General features: G+C 40.6%; 1 protein-coding gene, 3 non-coding genes and 1 pseudogene across 5 annotated transcripts in view; 3 read left to right on the forward strand and 2 right to left on the reverse strand.

Moving 5' to 3' along the window:
- zgc:173607 overlaps positions 1 to 19,497 on the reverse strand; it is an 85,664-nt gene that overhangs the window by 44,871 nt on the left and 21,296 nt on the right. The window lies entirely within an intron of this gene.
- Positions 3,170 to 3,242, forward strand: trnak-uuu (transfer RNA lysine (anticodon UUU)). The gene has a single exon. It is a non-coding gene; the product is annotated as a tRNA-Lys (tRNA).
- trnas-uga (transfer RNA serine (anticodon UGA)) lies at positions 3,359 to 3,440 on the forward strand. Its single transcript has one exon. It is a non-coding gene; the product is annotated as a tRNA-Ser (tRNA).
- Positions 3,603 to 3,674, forward strand: trnah-gug (transfer RNA histidin (anticodon GUG)). The gene has a single exon. It is a non-coding gene; the product is annotated as a tRNA-His (tRNA).
- On the reverse strand, positions 4,456 to 9,739 carry LOC148680285 (uncharacterized; annotated as a pseudogene). The gene is made up of 5 exons (XR_015942115.1): positions 9,325 to 9,739; positions 9,111 to 9,212; positions 8,804 to 9,036; positions 7,071 to 8,705; positions 4,456 to 5,131 (listed from the first exon to the last, which is right to left on the reverse strand). The product of XR_015942115.1 is annotated as an uncharacterized LOC148680285 (transcript).

Here is a 19,497-nt window from a genome sequence, read left to right on the forward strand (position 1 = left end):
TGGAAAGAGGACACGGCTCGGTGAACGGAGTTCCTTCAACGCATGCTGTGCTTTGTTGTCATGGCAAGTTGTGGTGTCGATAAGATGCTCTTACACAGAGCATGTGACAATCCCTCCCAAGAAGAACTGTGATCCAGGCTGTGAGACTTTCACTACTCCAGGAGGAGGTTGCAAATGTTAGAGTTATTTTTGGAGCAGCTGCAGCACACCTGGGTGGAGGCCCACAGCTAGACTTGAGGGCAACCATTAGCCAGACATTCCCTGGTGGTCTAGTGGTAAGGATTTGGCACTCTCACCACTGCGGCCCGGGAGCTTCCTTTTCACCTCCATGGTGAACTTCGAGCAGTGCTGAGCTCTCTTCGCAAAGGCAAGAAAGAGGCTCTGAGCGCAAAACATGTCCTTCGAGTCGGAGTCGAACCAGCGACCTAAGGATTGCCAACATCCCAACTACTGTCCTCCGCTCTACCAACTGAGCTATCGAAGGCTTCCAGGTTACTTCCACAACCACATCCTATAAGCTAGCTGCAGTCCGACCGCTGGCCAAAAAGGACAGAAGCAAAAGCACTCAAGCCTTCCCATACTGGGAGGCGAACCGGGGCCACCCGGGTGAAAACCAGGAATCCTAACCGCTAGACCATATGGGAACTGCCACTTTTGAAACCCAGTCTTGGCACAAATTCCAGTTTATTCTGATTGCTGGCACGTCCCTGCTCCGCTTGCCCAAGTGCCACTCATACACTTACGCACTCTCTCATACAAAGTTTCTTGGTTTCCGTAACCGAGAATCTTCTGATCCATAGTCATAAGCGCTAACCTTTGCACCACCGTCACTCTATTCAGCACCTTGTTAGCACATTGCTTGAAGCAAGGACAAGGCTCTGTCAACCCGGAGTTCCTTCACCACACATTCTGCTTTGTTTTTATGGCAAGAGGTTGTGTGGATGGGATGCTCTTACAGGATTCCTGACAGTCCCTCCATAGAAGACCTGAGATCCAGGGTCGGAGACTCTCTCCTCTCCAAGAGGAGGTTAAAAGCAATGGTTTCTTTTGTGTCTGTGTGTCAGAGCCCTTAGGTGTTGCTGCAGCTCAGAGACCTACAAGTGGAGGAGATTACACTGCAAGTTGGCTGGATGACCTCTAAGGGGTGGGCAGTTATGCCACACGTAGGCTGGGTTTGCGATTGATGTAGCTGTAGTAGACATTCATAAAAAAAATAAAAACTGGTTACTCTGAGGTTGTGTTTAGGGTTGGGGTAGGTGTAAAATTGAATAAAACACAGCAGGTTACTGTGAGGTTGGGCCTAGGGCTGGGGTAGGTGTGATTTTAATAAACTGCAATAGGTTGTATTCTATGCCATGTACAAGACATTGAATCAATGAAAACCACATGGAGGTTTGTTACTGTGAGGTTGGGTTAAGAGTTGGGGTAGGTTGGGAGGTTGATAAAACACAGCAGGAAACTGTGAGGTTGGGTTAAGGATTGGGGTAGGTAGGTTTGACATTCAAACATAACTGATAGTAGTACGAGCATCTGCAATGGATTTCAAAATTATAATGGACATTCAGAATTTTTCTTATAGGATTTTCACTTTGTCCTATATATTTTAAAATCTTTTGGAGCAATATGACTTAATTTATTGGAATTTCCACTTTGTCTTTAGGATCTGATTTTGATTTTTTGATTCATTAGACTTTGATTAGAATTTTTTTTTCCATAAGATATTTTTGATTATGTCAATTAATTATTTTTTTAGATCACAATAGTATAGGATGTTTTTTTGACAGTATCTGAAATAAATGAAATAACAGTATCTCTTTTTAGTAGATAAGTAATTTACAGTTAATATAGAGTAGTTAATTCACAATATTTTGCAGCATTATATGTATATATATATATGTATTTGTGTGTGTGTGTGTGTGTGTGTGTGTGTGTGCATGCATCAAATAAAGTATTTTTTGGTCGTCTTCATTATGTGGTAAATTCTGACCAATGACATTGCAGAATTTTGCATCGCTAATGACCTCTGCTTCAGCTGCTGCTTGCGTCTCATGTCTGATCAACCAGGTAAGTTTAGCCTTTTAAATTTAAGAGTTAATATTTAAGTTCTGTATTAAATTAGCCCTAAATAGTTGAAAATTGAATTCGGTGTTCAGTTACACCCATTGTAGTGATTCGCTTGAATCATGAGTGAGCAGTAAACTGTTGACGGCTGAGGCGATCTATTCGAGCTGTTAATTTCTGAGGCAATATTTACAATCCCTGATTTAATTGATCCAGATTTATGTTTTCATGAAATGACACAGTTCTTTAATCATGTTACATATAATTATGTGTTAATTAGATGTATCATGTTTGTTTGTTGCTGTTTATGTGACCAACGTCTGCAATGACCGGTGTATTTAACATTACTGCAACTAAAAATATTTGAATAGCAGAAGATCTGAAGCAATACGCGATAGTTTAAACTGTCGTAATACATAAAATGTAATACATATACATTATATATATATATATATATATACAGTTGAAGTCACAATTATTAGCGCCCCTGTTTACTTTTTTCCCCAATTTCTTTTTAATAGAGGGGAGATTGTTTCAGCACATTTCTAAGCATAGTAGTTTTAAAAACTTATTTATATTAACTGATTTCTTTTCTCTTTGTCATGATGACAGTAAATAATATTTTACTTAATATTGAGGTGGATTTTGTGCTCTTTGGGGTATGAGGTTGATCTGTATATTTGGGTTGTGTGTGTGGTCTGCTTGTGGACTTGCATACCATTAAAAGAATTAAGGTGCTATGTAGAGTTAGAAAAGGGAAATTGCCTGAGTAAACAACTAAGGGTCACAAGAATTGGATGAGAAGAGACCGGGAGAAAGCCTGAGTAAACAACTAAGGTGTCACAGGAAATGGATGAGAATAGAGCAACACGTGGTTCGAATCCTGCCGACTACGTCCAGGCAGTGCACAGGACTTAGTTTGCTACCTTCCATGATTGTTTGCAATTCCATTGTTTCTTGGGAAAAGGATGTGCTCAAAAGGGAGTCCTATCTATTGTGTTGTACTGATGTCTACACCTACATCAACCATAAACCCAACCTCACAGTAATCTGTTGTGTTTTAGCAACATCTACACCAACCATAAGCTATGTGAAGCTGTGAAATGGAGCCCGGATAGCTCAGTTGGTAGAGCATCAGACTTTTAATCTGAGGGTCCAGGGTTCAAGTCCCTGTTCGGGCGTACAAGCCTTTTTGTGGAGCCAAAGCTTTTGCCGTTGAGCTATCGCTTGCTGAAAGTTACATCTGGATGCACAACACATGTACTGGGAATGAGGACATGGCAGTGCAGGCAGTCTTGTAGTCGTGGCCGAGTGGTTAAGGCGATGGACTTGAAATCCATTGGGGTCTCCCTGCGCAGGTTCGAATCCTGCCGACTACGTCCAGGCAGTGTGCAGGACTTAGTTTGCAACCTTCCATGATTGTTTGCAATTCTATTGTTTCTTGGGAAAAGGGATGTGCTACAAGGGAAAAGCAAAACGACAGCTTCCATTTTTTAAGACATATGACAGAGAATAAACGTCCAGCAGCTTTTCCGTAGCTCGCTGTGATCGTATAGTGGTTAGTACTCTGCGTTGTGGCCGCAGCAACCCCGGTTCGAATCCGGGTCACGGCAGGTTTTTCAAGGTGACATTGGCGTTGCACTCTGTGTCGCCATCCTTAATCTCCAGCCTCCTTTTAGTGCAGGCTGTGCTACTGGAACGTCCTGAATGTTTCCTAAAGTGTGGAAGACTAGGGATTCGATATGAGCAACGGGACCTTTGATGCCACCATGCTGTGTGGATAAGCATTGATCTAGTCACGCTTCTAAGGCATGGAAGGAATCTTTTCAATTGTTAAAGAGCATATTGTAGGTTAGACACCCCAGTGAGACAATGTGTGTAAGAGTAAAGTAAGAATTAGATTTTCTTTAAAATAAACGTTAAAGTTTATTATTAAGCCATTTGGAGTCGTTTTAAGTCACGGAAATTTACTTCCGCGTTTGAATCGCCAGACCGGAAGTGACGTAGGATCAGGGAGTTCGCGCATTTAAACACTATGAAGACAACTGATCATGGTGCGCGTTTGGATGCCGAGATAAGATATTTTGAGAGACTCACACAAATGAAAGACCCCAGCCATACAATTATAAGCCTGTGGACAGACGAAGTCTGTCAGAGAAGTCAGAGAAGTGTAATTTAACTCTATTGTGAGGGAGAACAGAGCAGAGGCCAGTGTTGGCTTACAGAGAGATATGTAAGATAACAAAATCTTATCTGGCAACTTACCAGTAACAGAAACTAATGAGCATTTAACACAGTTATGCCACATTGACACTATTTTTAATAGTAGATAAGTGAATACAAAACACAAATAACTCAGAACGTCTGGAATAATGCAGAAACATGTAAACAAGGTACTGGAAAATCTTTTTTATTTTACAAAAGGTTTTCAGAGCTTCTGTATTAAAATAAAAACAACATCAAATATTAAAACAATTAAAATAAGTTTTTAAATATGTCTTTTTGTCATTTTTTCATTGGGTATAAGATTATCTGTATCAGATCCCATTTAGGCTACAATCCATAAAAAGACAAGTACAGTTGTTATAGTATAAAATATTTACAAAGATTTGATCAACAGATCTGATCTGCATTTATGATTAAATAAACTTCAACCCTAATTCAAGTTCAAATTCTAAATGCAACTCAAGTTCAAGTTTTATTTATATAGCACAAAATCATAAGCAGTGTTAATACCCAGCATTTTTACTCTTTATATATGTATAAGTATCTTTGTGAGTACGTGTATACTGAAAGGAAATTATATCATCTGACCCATTTAAAAGTAAACCTAAAATTATTTTTCAGTATGTTGACCAACGTTTATGTGGGTGCCACACCATCATGTCTTTAATGTGTGTTAAATTGTGAATGCTGTGTAAAAAGATGCCGACAGCCTCATCCTTGTAAACCCGCTGGAAGGATCTAGAAAGGAGAGCAAATGTAGTGCAAGGTTCTGCATTCTCGTCGAGTCTGTGATGAACTCCAGTAGTCCACCGTCAGACACGCAGTGAGGGCTGATGCATATATTCTTGGGAAATAATGCAAAAGTTTAAATCATGTTTATTAATAATGTATATTTTAAAATTCACCATATGATTTTTAATATAACACAATACAGAAAACCCAACCACATTTGCAGACCCCTGGATAGTGAACTGCAAACCATCTCACATATACAGTAGACTGTACCCATTAGAAGTTGAGCATGTAAGAACAAACTTCAATTTTTTTAATGTTATTTGTTTTTCTTCTACAAGATGAATATTCCTCATATGTGAATAAAAAGTGCCTTTCCTTATTGACAGGACAGAATATTTTTTACTCTCCCTCAAGTGGTTTCAAACCAATGACTGTAAAAAATATGGACGACGCTACAGCCCCTTTTCCCATTGAACGCCTTGAGGGCAAAACGCCTGCTTGACGGGCACAAACTGTCGCAAAAGACTGCTGAAATTGGAGCCTTGACATGCGCAGAAGGACTGTCTGATGGAGCCAGAGGAGGAGCCCGAAAACGAGCGGAGTCGAGCTTCCAACCAAACGCTTTATGTAAAATCAACCACGTCCCCCAAACTTCTCAGCATGCGTTTGCTGTCATATCAACACAAATGGATGTAATAACGTTAACAAATATGAGTGTTATATATATTTAATCTCGCCAGCTCCAGGCCACAGCGTATAACGTACTCGCGGCGTCGCGGGCTGATTCCGGCTCGCATGCGGCAGCGCCGGCTCGCTCGGCCGCATCTGGCTCGATTGACTCGGGCTGGAATTGGGCAGTGAGTCCAGGCATCCGGAGTAGGTCCAGCAGAGGTAATCAGTCTGAGCTCTGAGGGGTAAGTCTCTAGAGGGTAAGAGAATCTAGCCGGAACTGACCCGAGTGTATTTTACTATCTGGGTGGTTAAGCGTGTATCAGCAAACTAATAAAGCCCGAAAAAGGCCCTGACCTTAGCGAATAAACAGTGTTCCACCAGGATCATGTATGTCAGAAACTATAGTTTACTGCTGAACTCATTTTGTCATGGTAAAATAACACAGAAATCGAATAATAAAACTTCAGTCTCCTGCCGAAGCTCAGACGCCGCGCTTTGAGAAACTGTCAATCACAGCTGTCAATCACGAAGACACGCTCAGCATCAAATTACTGCTAAAAACAAACTGTTTACAAAAATGAAGATCAGCACCTATTTCAGCACAATAACCAGTGCCTTAATCGACCAGAACCATCTTTTGGGACATTTTATTGCAAGTGTAATAAATTTTTTTATTTGGGCTCAAGTCTCCGTCATTAACACAGAGGAGGCGGGCTTTATGCCTTGTACTGCAGCCAGCCCCCAGGGGGCGATCTAACAGCCGAGACCTTCACTCAAACGCAGGCTTGCGGCACACTTGTTTCAAACCTTATTGACTTTCTTCTGTTGATCACAAACCAAGATATTTTGAAGAAAGCTAAAAATCTGTAACCATTGACTTCTATAGTGGGAAAAACAGATATGGAAGTCAATGGTTACACGTTTCCACTATTTAAAAAAAAAAAGGAAGTCAAAGATAGTGTGAGTTTACCTGCCTGCATTATATAGAAATATTGTAGTAATTTTTTGCCCTTCTAGTTTTTGTTATCAAATAATACCATGCACAAATAATTCACGAAAGGGGTCATAATATTTTACCCGATGAACGAGGTGAATGTCTGAGGTAAAATTGGTTTTATATTCACACATTCTGACTTTCTCCCTGATAATATAATTTCAGAAGAGTATTATTTGCTAATCCCTAATATCATGTTAGCAGCCAATGACTATCAAAGTACAACATTGTTCATTGTCAGTTTAATAGTGCTAATGTAGTTTTTAAGTCATATTTACGTGTGATTTCAGTCATTATACTAAAAGTACTATGGTAAACAATACTGAGAGTGTGTCACACAAGCTGTCACTAATCGAATGTGCGAATATAAAATCTACTTCACCTTAGTTGAGGTTACTCTGTGAGCCAAAGTGAAGCACAGTTGACCGAGAGGCCAGTGGAGAGAAAGCCTTCAGCTCCGGGTCATAATCTGTCTCCCAAAGTCTAATAAACACACCAAAAAACCAAACAAAGTCACAACGCTGTAACTATACAAGACATTTATTATATTAGCAAACTGATGCTACTAGCCGTCTTATATATGTGTACATTTTTACACGCTTTAAAAAAGTATATTTAATATGCTTAACAATACAAGCTAGCAGCCGTGCTATCGGCTACTCCAAAGTAAACACATCACGTTGCTTCAAATTACTCAAAGAATAATGCTTACGGACTTGAAAGTTGACAAACATAAACGAAAAACGAGTTGTCTTACCGTGTACAGCTCACGGAGCTGCATCTCCGACTGATCCAGGAGTGTTTCTCGCCGTTCGCGTCAGCTATCACTCTTATCGGATTCATCCCATTTCACAAACCAAAATAGCAAGAGGAAACTTGTGGACTTGATCTGTTGACAGGCTGGAGTTTGTGCAGTTTCCATAAACGCAATAATATACCACGATGATGATAAATTACGCCAAAACTAACAACCAGTTCTGCTATTAGCTCCTCTGCCCCACTGTAAACAGCGCGCGTCTGTCAGATAAGTCCCTGCACTGACGTCACCGGGGTGGTTAGAAAAAAAAGCGGAAGTGGGAAAACACATTTTCTTTAAAATTTGTGCCCTTACACTTCGTAAAACATTTTAATATGCTATTTTATGGTATTATAGAGTATTTTCACAAACAATTCTACTTTTTTTTTTTAAACAGTTTTTTAACCTACAATATGCTTTTTAACGGTTGAACAGTAATTTATCATTTATTATCACAGCAACTTTCTGTAAAGGTACATAAAGTAAATTACTGTAATTTATTCTTTGCTCTACACAATTTCATACAAATCCTCCTTTTACTGTAAAATACTGTTACTTTTCATTACAGCAAAACACTTGCTATTTTACAGTTATTTACTGCATAATCTACAGCAGGGGTGGAGGAGATTGGTGCAGATCTGCAGAGTGGATGCGCGCGTACTAAAGAGCGGTGTTATCGCGTGCATACTGATCAGCTGTGTTGTCGCGTGCCTACTGAAGGGCGGGACCGAAGGTGTGCCGCGTGTGTAGATAGGTAGCTAAGTGGCAGGCAGGGGCGGGAACAGCTTACCTTGGTTCTAGCCGGCGCGAGTTCCCTCATAACACTTTCCGCCCGTCACAGCGTCTAACAAAGGGGCGGGGTGCGTGGTGACATCACCGGCATCCTCGCCCCTTTGTTTACACGGCGGGCGGGGAATGCCAGTGACCGCTGTGTACGGATAGAATCAGCGGAGCGGGGAGCGCTCTCTCTCCCCGCTCCGCTGATTCTATCAGTGTACAGTGGTCGGCGCGGGCCACAAAATATTGCACTGAGGGCCGCAAATGGCCCGCGGGCCGCGAGTTTGAGACCCCTGATCTACAGTAAGGGTTAACTGTAGCATAAATGGAGAACAGGCTGGACAGTCGAACACTGTAAGTCCACAGAGCTGATCAATTTCAAACTAACAGTATCTCCACTCAAAAAAGCTTTTTTAAAAATGCAACAGCACAGATCTTTCCATCCTAAAAAAAAACAAAAAAAAAAAAAAAAAACCCCATAAGCAAATATTGCACTGCCAAAACTAAGAAAGAAATTATTCTGAAAATGTTTTAATAGATACTCGGCCAAAGAACTCTGTCTGCTGTTCCAGTAAACTGGTAAATGGCTGCTTGGACATTCCAGGAGCAGTCAGCTTCATGTGGTCATAGGACACAAAGACATTTATTTTGTAAATTGTTTCGCAACTTGCTTTGACAGGCCAGCATCCAACGCAGATCAACAGTGGAATGTTGGTGGTTCTGCTCACGTTACATTTTAAGCATGAGAATTCTGGCAAGCTGACATTGTAACGACCTATTGAAATAAAGTATATATAATACATTTATAATAGAAATATTAAACAATGTTTTTAAATGCTCTCAGCTTACCATCAATTCCTATGAGAATTCCCTTTTTACCCTCTGACACCACAATGGAATCAGTGGCACAGTTGCAAATTTCATCAGGTGTCTCAAGGGGCAAAATGCTATCTGGAAGCAAATTTCAAACTTTACTGTAATTAGCATTGCTGTATCATTATTATAACAGAAATTCATACGATAAGTTTCAAGATTATGAACAAAAAGAAAAAAAAGTACATGCCTTTTTCTTCAAATAGAATTTGTCCTCTGCTATCCACCTTGATCAAAGTAGTTGGGGATATGGGCCTTAAAAATCCTTCCACATCAGTTTCACGGTTGTGAAGTTTTCTTTTGTGGAGCAAAATATCACAGTCTGGACATAATAGCTGCTTGGGAATGCAGTCTTTACATCATATAACAGATTGCTTCAGTAGGCAGTGCTGGCACTGCCTAATCTCGGTATATTCAGCAGATAATAAAGGATCCAGCATCTCAGGCCTTAAAGCTGCCCACTTCTTTTTAGACTGCTCAACGCGAATTGCCCATATGTTTGAGGAAGTCGGAATTGAACACTTAATGTCATCAGTGTCACCTAGCAGGTCCTCGATTTCTTGATGAAGAGTTTCTGTATTAGGAAACAATACATGTAACTTTAGTGTTCATGGCAGTTGGTTAGACTGACCATTACAGGGAAATACTTACCAATGTTTTCCGCTGCTGCCCAAACAGTGTGAGCAGACAGTGATGGACCTTCAAACAAGAACAATGAAGCAAATGACACAATAGTAATAATAACCATGCACGGCTAGTTACTTTGAAAATTGTTGGTGTCATTACTCACTATGATAAATGTCTCTTTGCCCAGATTCCAAAGATAAGGACATACCTGCACTATTGATCACAGTAGCTAAAAAAATTGAGATTTATAAAATTATACATTACAGAAAATGTATGATGGTGCTACACATTATAAGAAATATGTGTGTGTCCACTACAATAATACACAATATGCTGAAACTTATTATAGCCAAGCCATCGCAAATGTTTGCCTTTGAAGATATCTGCCTTCTCTGTTTAGGCACAAGATGACCAAACTGATCTCTCTCCACAAATGAAACTGGTTTGGGAAGGGTGCTGCAGGCACGTTTGGTCTTCTGTGTATTTAACTAAAAAGACATATATAGGATGTTAAGCAAGAACTTTGATATCTATTAACAACTAACAAACTAAGATTCAATAAAGCTATTAAAATAGTATAAAAAAAAATTGCTTGAAAAAAAAATACTGGTGGAAGGTTAAACGTTTGCAGAACTTGTTCAGCCTCCCTGGTCGCAGCTACAAGTGCAGAATTTGCTGCTTTACATTCAAACTCCCTTGTAAGAATGGCAGCTTCCTGATATAACTGGTCAAAATTTGACTTTTGACAAGATGCCATATTGAAGAGAAAAAAAAGTGAAAATATAAACTGTGTGTGTTATACTATATTACTGAGGACCAAATTGTGACAAAACACCTTTTAAGTGAGTATATGATGAGTAAATAATTATGTTTTCATATTTTGAATTATATGTTGCTAATGAAAAGGATTTTAGTTTTCTAAACACTTTTGTGTGTGTGGACCCCCTAAAATAGCAGTGGCCACCCCCTGTAAAAAATTCTAGCTCCGCCACTGCTCAGTTGGCGTTTCTGTGTAGAGTTTGCATGCCTTCGCGTGGGTGTGCTCCGGTTTCCCCAACAGTCCAAAGATATGTGGTACAGGTAAATTGGGTAGGCTAAATTGTCTGTAGTCTATGAGTGTGTGTGTGGATGTTTCCCAGAAATGGGTTGTGGCTGGAAGGGCATCCGCTGCGTAAAAACTTGCTGGATAAGTTGGCGGTTCATTCCGCTGTGGCGACCCCGGATAAATAAAGGAACTAAGCTGACAACAAAATGAATGAATGAATAAATGAGAGTCGTGTGAGTTGCATGTAAGTTAATGTTTAAACTTGATTAAGTGGGGGATGGGAGGTTGTGCCACAGGGTGTAGGGTTCATATGCTTTTGCTGATAGTTCCTCTGCTCTTTCTGACATACTATGATATTAATGTGTTTATGTAGTCGTGTACATGTATTACTCATCTTATTCTTTATGTATGCCTTATTATAGATTTATTGACCTCTTGTTATGCTACAGTATACTACATATATTTATATGTTGTTTATACCTCTATTTTTTTCCTATATTCTACATTAAGTTGTTAAATTTAATGTAATAACATAGTGTGAAAATATGACCTTGATTTATTAAATCTAGACATATAAAAATTTTAACCATTATAAAAAATAATAGGTGAAATCAACATTTAATGCTCATCTCAGAATTAGATTTTAAGTAAAATTTTATACAAATACCCATGTGTTTTACTTGTTTAACTTGTAAAACTTTTTAGGACATCAATATACATGCCTTCTGTTTATTCTTTCTATTAGAATATCTTGAGTACTCAAATCAGCAGTAAAAGTTCACACAAAAAACTGTTTGTAGTGTACAGGGCCTGAACTAAAACATATAATTTTATAAATGGGGATTTATTAACTTTGTAGGGGATCTGTAATAAGCAATGTTTAATATGTATTAAAGACAAACACATTTGAAGACATGATACTGTCATACTACAAACATTTTTTCTTTTATATTAAAATGTTTTTTACATGAAGATTTTGATGTTAAATGCAGGTGTTAGCACAGGTGGGGCTGGGTAAAATGTTGCACTGTGTTGTAGACAATAGCCGTGTTTAAGTGTGTGAGGTGCTGCACATATTGATCATGTAGGACATCAGTGATCGTCAAACATAGCTGAAATTATAATTTTACACTAGAATTTGCCACTACAACCATCACCTCATCTAATAAAGCCAGAATCCAGTCGTAGTATTTGACAACCAGTCCTCCTCCTTTAAGCATTTAGCAAATATTTCTTAGACATGCCGGTTACCACTTTACAATATCGGGAAGATTAGGACTTTTTTATTTAGTTGTCATCCTATTTGTCGGTGAAAACATGACAAATGACATAATGACAAAATTATTTGTCAATGACATGTTTTCACTGACAAAAATAAAGAAATGAACACAAAAAGAAATGGTGATAAATAGACTGTGGGATAAGAATGATATACATTTTTTAACTATGCTTAGATTCTCCTATTTAAACCTGTTAAAATGTCAAAGTTAAATATTTATATTTTCTTAACAGGAACAATCAAATGACAAAGGTGAGCTGCAAACAAAAAACGGGTCTGCTGAGAAGAGTGACTTACAAACAGAACGGATCTGCTGAGAAGAGTGACTTAGAAACAGAGAACGGGTCTGCTGAGAAGAGTGACTTAGAAACAGAGAACGAAATCAGTAAACAGGACTGAAGTGAATCAGAAACGTAGTGAATATGTTCCATCAGACAAAGAGAGCACTGGTGATGAGCTTGATTCAGAAAGGGAGTCAGGGGTGTGAAGGATTCGGATTTCTGCTTTCCAATCAGTCTCATCATGGACCACCGTTTATCCTTTTCATCATCCTGTTTCTCAGTATTTAACTGTGAATTGATTTTAATTAATGAATAAGTTAACACATTGCTTAATATAAGAATGTTCAGTGCATTTGCCTGTCTCTTTATAACTGTTTTCAGAAGCCACCAATCTAGGTCAGAGGTCACGGAGGGCTGAGGACTGGAAACAACTGTTTCTATTGTTATTTCTAGGAGTTAATACTGTCTAAAATGTCTAAAGTGATTTTGCTATTTTTACGGTTAAATCTTTTAAAGTGATTCTACTTTTATTCAAGATAGACTTTGTGTAGTAAGAATATAACTGCCTGAATGTAGATTATACCAAATTTAACCAGTTTTGATAAAGACGGCTGAGAGTACACTCAGCCTTGAATAAGTAACAGATTATACTTTGTGTGTGTGTGTTCTATTTGATTGTTGATCCGTTTCACAGGTCTGGAGTCAGCTCTAATCAGTCTAAGGGATGTCTGATGTTTATGCTTAAGATATTGTTCAGAATACACGCACAAACCCCACGTGGAAATGTTCCTAGTCTATCTGTGTTTTAACCAATCAGATTAGAACACCTATATGTATGACGCAGTTAATGACGTTATGTGAGAGTATAATTGTTATTGATTGGTGATTGTAAGCAGAGCGGCCTAGGAACTCATTGTGAGTGTTGAAGCTGGCTTCTGCTGATGTAACTGCAAACTATCTTCAGTAAACTTGATTTATTTATTTAAATCTCTGACTCCGGCTCTTCTTCATCTACCAGACTGGTCATTCTTTGGGTTAAACTGTAAACTATCCACACAGGTGCAATTAAACACTATTGACACATTGATTCCTTCAGATAAGGATTCTTTACATACAAGCAAAAAAAAAAAAAACAAAAACACTCTAAAAAGCGAAAAGATCTTCTAGAGGGAATTCGGAATAAAGGAAACTATTTTCACAACGTTGAGGTTTTGGAGAAGAAGGATGGAGAAATTGTAACTTGGCGTCAGCCAACCGTGGCTGCAGACATTTCAGATTTTCTTCCTTGCCCTCAGTGTCGGGTTTTTCATGAAGAAAGATTTAAGGAAACCCTCAAAGGCATGCGGAGCAGAGACGGTTGTTAAACGAAAAAAAGGAGAGAGATTGCGTTCCACTGCAGCTTGTCTTCTACCTATGGGGTCAGACACCCCTGCTGGTATTAGAACACTTTTGATGAGTATGCGTGAGGACAGTATCACCAAAGCAATAACCGAGGATCGCTTGATCATGTTGTTTGGCGAATCAATTTATACAAAGTGCGGCCACGATCGAGCTCAGCACCCATACATTGCACAAAAAATGCGAGAACTTGCAAGGTTTATGGTTAAGGTGAAGGAGCTATCCAAGTCAGTGGAAACACTAGAGAAGCTGTGTGTTCCTTAAAACTTTGTTCTGGCGATCACAGTATGCAAGGAGGTAAACAGCTACAATGCTGAATCAAATCTTTTTAAAACTCCTTTAGCTCTCAAAATTGGTTACTCATTAAAGAAGACATGTCAGATAAGCCTTGGCCAGAGTCTTATGTCAGGAGACACTGAGACAGAAAGGAATATAAAAAAACTTCATCAAACTTATTGACAGTCACTGGAGAACCAAATTTCAAGCAAGGCTCTCAACACCCTTCAGCAAGCCAGATGGAATAAGGGTGATGCCATACCGCTTACTGCAGATGTCATGGCATTACAGAACACTTGAAAAAGTAGGAGGAGTCAAAAGAAAAACGCAAACGCTGCTGACTGGAAAGATTTAGCAGAAACAATACTTTGTCAGATTATTTTGTTCAATAGGAGACGTGAAGGAGAGGCTTCTACACTACTCCTTACAGTTTAAGAAAAAGGAATGTGAAGCCTCCCAACCAGGATGTTGTTAAATCTCTGACTAAGTTAGAGCAGCAACTGTGGACTAAATTGACTATATTGGAAATTCGAGGAAAAAGAGGGAAAAAAAGACCAGTACTGACTCAATTGATCTTTTAAATGTAAGCAGAGAGAAAGTTGGGGTCACAAAAGACAATCCCTATGTTTTTGCGAAAGTTGAGCGTTCAGCCCATATTTGTGGGTCAGACTTTCTACGAAAATATGCAGCAGTGTGTGGTGCCAAAGACCCAAAAAGCCTGACTTCAACCCAACTGAGAAAACAAGTGGCAACTGTGTGTCAGATTATGAACTTAAAAGATAATGAGCTTGACCAGTTAGCTAAATTTATGGGTCATGACATACGCGTTCACCACGAATATTACCGATTGTCTGAAAACACCATACAACTAGCAAAAGTAAGCAAGTTGCTGTTGTCTCTAGAGAAGGGGTCTGAAGTATACAAAGTAAGATCTTTGGAGGAAATCCAGTGTAGCACTGATGGAAAGTACAGTGGATTTAGTTTGTTTTTTACTACAGTAACTTAAAGTAATAGTAATACTGTTTTTAATATTTTCTGTCTTGGCTTATTTCTAAGCAACCCTTTCTTGTTGGCTTTCTTACTGTCTTTAAATGAAACACAGCATTTAAAAAATTAGAAACATTTAATTTGTTCAAAAATAAATGTGAAATGAATAAATAAGCATAAAGCTGCACTAGTCAAGATGACTCACAGTACCCAAATTAGTGTAAATCAGTTTAAAGTAGTCATACACACCTTGAAACAAAGTGCCAGAGAGCTGTGTAATATAATGTTTAATGAGCTTGATCTGTTTGTATGTATTTCTCTTGAGGCAAAACTTTGTGTGTGTGTGTGTGACAGTGACGAAGAACTAAGTCAAACTACAGATATGGGTGAGTATTATTGTGATCTTATCACAAGCTATGAACTGAAAGTTTGCTAGTTCAATTCATGAAAGGTGCCAACACTAACTTTTCAAAATCGTCCATTTTAGGTATACATATTTTGTGATTAAAGATGGCCTCAAGTTCTCGTGTACTTAAACACGATCAATGATGAAAACAAAAGCATGTAAACAAACTGTTTATTTTTATATTTAGATGAGGAGGAACACACTTCTGCTTCAAGAAAATCCGTCAGTCACTCTTCTCAACACAAACGCCAAAGTTCTGACAGAGGTGAGTCGTCATGAACCAATAATGTATGCGTTGTTAAAAATTAAATGTCAGTACACCGTTTTGAACATGTCACCTGTTTATTGTTGTTAACTGTTAAAGTGTTCACAGAAGTTGAGGAGGAACACACTTCTGTTCAAAAAAAAAAAGTCAGTTGCTCTGCTAAACGTAAACGGCAAAGTTTTGACACATTTGAGTCATCATGAACCAATAATGTATGAGTTGTTAAAAATATAATATCACTCAGACCCCCTAGTTTTTTAGGAATTTTTTTGTGATAAAAATGACAGATTTTGTGGTGGTAATTTCCTGAAATTTGCGGTAAGTTTTGTGAACTATATATATATATATATATATATATATATATATATATATATATATATATATATGCATACAGGGCTTGAAATTAACCTTTTTGCTTGGTAGCACCGGTGTTCCTAACTTTAAAAAATTTAGGGGCATCAAAAGAAAATTTTGTCACACCCACCAATTATAACCACTGTGTAACGCCGGAGAGTGACACCAACAACAGAAGGTAGGATCCAATATGCAGGTTTAATCTTTGTCAGGCAAGCAATGGTCAATACAGGTATGAACCGGTATGTGCGGGCAAATCCAGAGTCGAAGTCAGTAAACAGGCAATGGGTCAAAAGGCAGGCGGCTAAAACAGATAACTAGGATACAAAGCTAGGTTCAGACACGGAGAAACAAGACAGGGAGAAACGAGTTGAAATGTCACTAAACAGTAAACAAGACTCTGCAAAGTGAATGAGTGTGTGTGCTGCTTAAATACTGTGAGAAATCTCAGTCTGTGACAGGTTTCAGCTGGTGATGTAATCAGGAAGATGAATGACCAGGCGTGCGTGATTGGGAGAAGTGCATGTATGAAAATGTAGTCCTGGGGAATGCGGAAGTGAAGTGAATGATGATAGAGGAAACCAGCGATCTCCAGAGAATGATCGCTGGTTATCGTAACATAGCCCCCCCTCTAAAGAGCGGCTTCCAGACGCTCCAAATACAGTTCAGGCGGGAGGTGGAGCGGAGGCGGAACAGGGGGAGGGATGGAGGGCCAGGACCATGCAGCTGGAGCGTACCTGTGGCGTGGAGCTGAGGCGGGCCTGGAGCGTGGAGTTGCGGAAGACCCGGAGGAGGGAGCTGCGGAGGGCCTGGAGCGTGGAGCTGCGGAGGGCCTGGAGCGTGGAGCTGCGGAGGGCCTGGAGCGTGGAGCTGCGGAGGGCCTGGATCATGAGGCTGCGAAAATTGGGAAAGCTTAGGAGGCGGCCATTCAGGAAGCTCAGGAGGCGGCCATTCAGGAAGTTCAGGCAACATGGACGGTCACCCAGATGCCCCTCCTCCACGACCACATCGCCGTCGGCGTCCAGGACATCCCCGGTACGGCAATGCCGCGGATTCATCAGATGACGATGATGATGATGATGATGGGGGTGACAACGGCGCTGGTAGGGGTCGCCACCGGCACAGACGTCAGGGTGATGACAGATCGGGCGATGACCGGAGACGGGACCATAGTGATTGTGACAGAAGCGGCACTCAGTCGGATGGAGACTCTGGTAATGACTACCACATGGCGAGTCAAGATCCTGCACCTCAGCCCACTCGTACGTTGACACCCGGACAGGCACAACTAATGGCACAACTGGATCGACTCAAAGCAGGTTTGGAGGAGAGAGAAAGATTAGAATATGCGGGGGTGACCAACACTGACCTGGCCCAGTCGGGGCTTGACACTTTACCTGAACAGGAAGACGAGGTGTTCGGGCCACCAGCGCCTGTTGTGTCGCAACCAACGATCGCTGTGGTGTCACCAGCCAAGTCTGCAACAGTACCGTCACATCATCAGTCGCCAATGTCAGAATCAGCAGCGCGGGGCCCTCCGCCTGGACTGCCATCCATTCCGAGCCAGTCTATCCCGTCCCCGAGCCCGCTTAGACAGCCTAAATACACTTTCGTAGATGGCCGACTAGTTGATCAGGCAGGGAACCAACTCTCGTCTGAAATGGTGGCGCGGAAGTTGACATCTCATCAGCAGGCATCCACTAGTGAAGACGAGGGTGCTCCTGTTGTCAGTACACCTCATGATTCCGGAAGAGACAGGTTGTCCACCTACCCTCAAGCAGCTCCAGCCACCCCGCGAACGGATCAGCCAACATCACTTATTGGCCCGGGTACTCCACTGCGCGCTGACGTTGCGGAGATGGCACATGACTCGTTCAATTCCACCATGTCAGCTGCGCAATGGTTCTATGAAGATGACGCTCGTGATCCTACACAACCAGATACACAGGCTCATTTAGGGTCTGAGGGGTCTCGAACCGGACCTACCGCAGGGCACGGCGCTCAACCAGCACAACAGCGGTCTCACTCAGTGGGAAATATGGGCTCGGGATTGTTCAACCCAGGACCATCGTCAGGCCGATACTCCCCCGCTAGATCAACTGACGGACTACGGCAGAGGCATTCTCAGTCCACTTCGTCATCGAATGGAAAGTCTGCTGGGGCTCCCGCCGACCCCTCAGCCCACTCGCGAGGAATATGAGCGGTTCTTCCCACCGCGACTGGGACACATTTTGCCCAAGTCTTGAGGAGATAGACCTCAGGAGTTTTTAATGCTGTCTGCAGCAGTGCGTGTGTTAATGTGCAAGTTTGTCTAAGTTATGTTGGTCATGTGCGGTTGCACGGTTCAGGACCGAGTTGTTTTTAAGTTAATAGATGCCTCGTGGAGGAGATTTTATGTTCTGCGCCGGTCGCTTCTGTTGAGAACTGAGAGGTCATAAGTCTCGTAGATGATTATAGCGTTATCAATGCGGTGATGGCGGCTGCTGTTGTGGTGATGACAACTGTAGTACCAACAGCAATAATAGGAGTAATGATAATCGAAGTGATGATGATAATACCACGGAGAAGATCCAATAACAGAAACTACCTCAATTTCTATACAGATAAATTATGTTCATTTTTTTCAAAAAAAAAAAAAAAGGAGTAACGCGAGAGCCTGCGAGACCTGAGTGCGAGATCCAAAATGGCGGCGCCTGTCTGCTAGACAGCAAACAACTCCGAAAACTTTTTTCCTCCGTATTTTCACTTTTCTCCGTGTGTTTCACCCATCAAAAATTTGACTACATCATTGCAACTGGACTATAATTTTTCTTTTTTTTCATCCTGGATCAACTTGAAGAATACATCGACGTACATTACAACACATACTGCTGCAACATGGACACAACAGACCACAACAAAAAAGGTAATCCCGCTCCAAACTTCAAGAGACCCCGTCCCGACTCTCCTTCAAGCATGAATTTACCACCCTCCTCACCATCTTGCTGTACCGAGGTAAGCGAAATATTACGCTCAATTGAAAATAAACTCTCCGGACTCGACACAAGAATCGCACTAATAGAAGTCATTCACAAAGAATTCCAAGAACTCCGTCACAGTTTAGAATTCAGCCAAGAACAGATTGACACACTCACTAAAGAAAACAATTTTTTAAAGGACTCAGTTCACGCACTTACCGCTCAACTCACCTCCGTTGTCACAGAAAACAAATCAATAAAGGAAAATGTATTGGACTTACAAGCACGCAGCATGAGAGACAATCTAGTTTTCACAGGCATCCCGGACCAAACTCCAGACGACCCCGAAAAATTAATCAAGGATTTCATGACAAAACAACTCAAACTGCCAGCTGAAACTGTACAGAACATCACCTTTCATCGTGTCCACCGCATCCGTTCCCAACATAACAACAGCCGACCGCGTCCTATCGTTGCAAAATTCGAAC

Source organism: Danio rerio, chromosome 4, assembly GCF_052040795.2.
Source record: "Danio rerio strain M-AB ecotype USA chromosome 4, GRCz13ab, whole genome shotgun sequence".
Classification (NCBI taxonomy): Eukaryota; Metazoa; Chordata; class Actinopteri; order Cypriniformes; family Danionidae; genus Danio; species Danio rerio.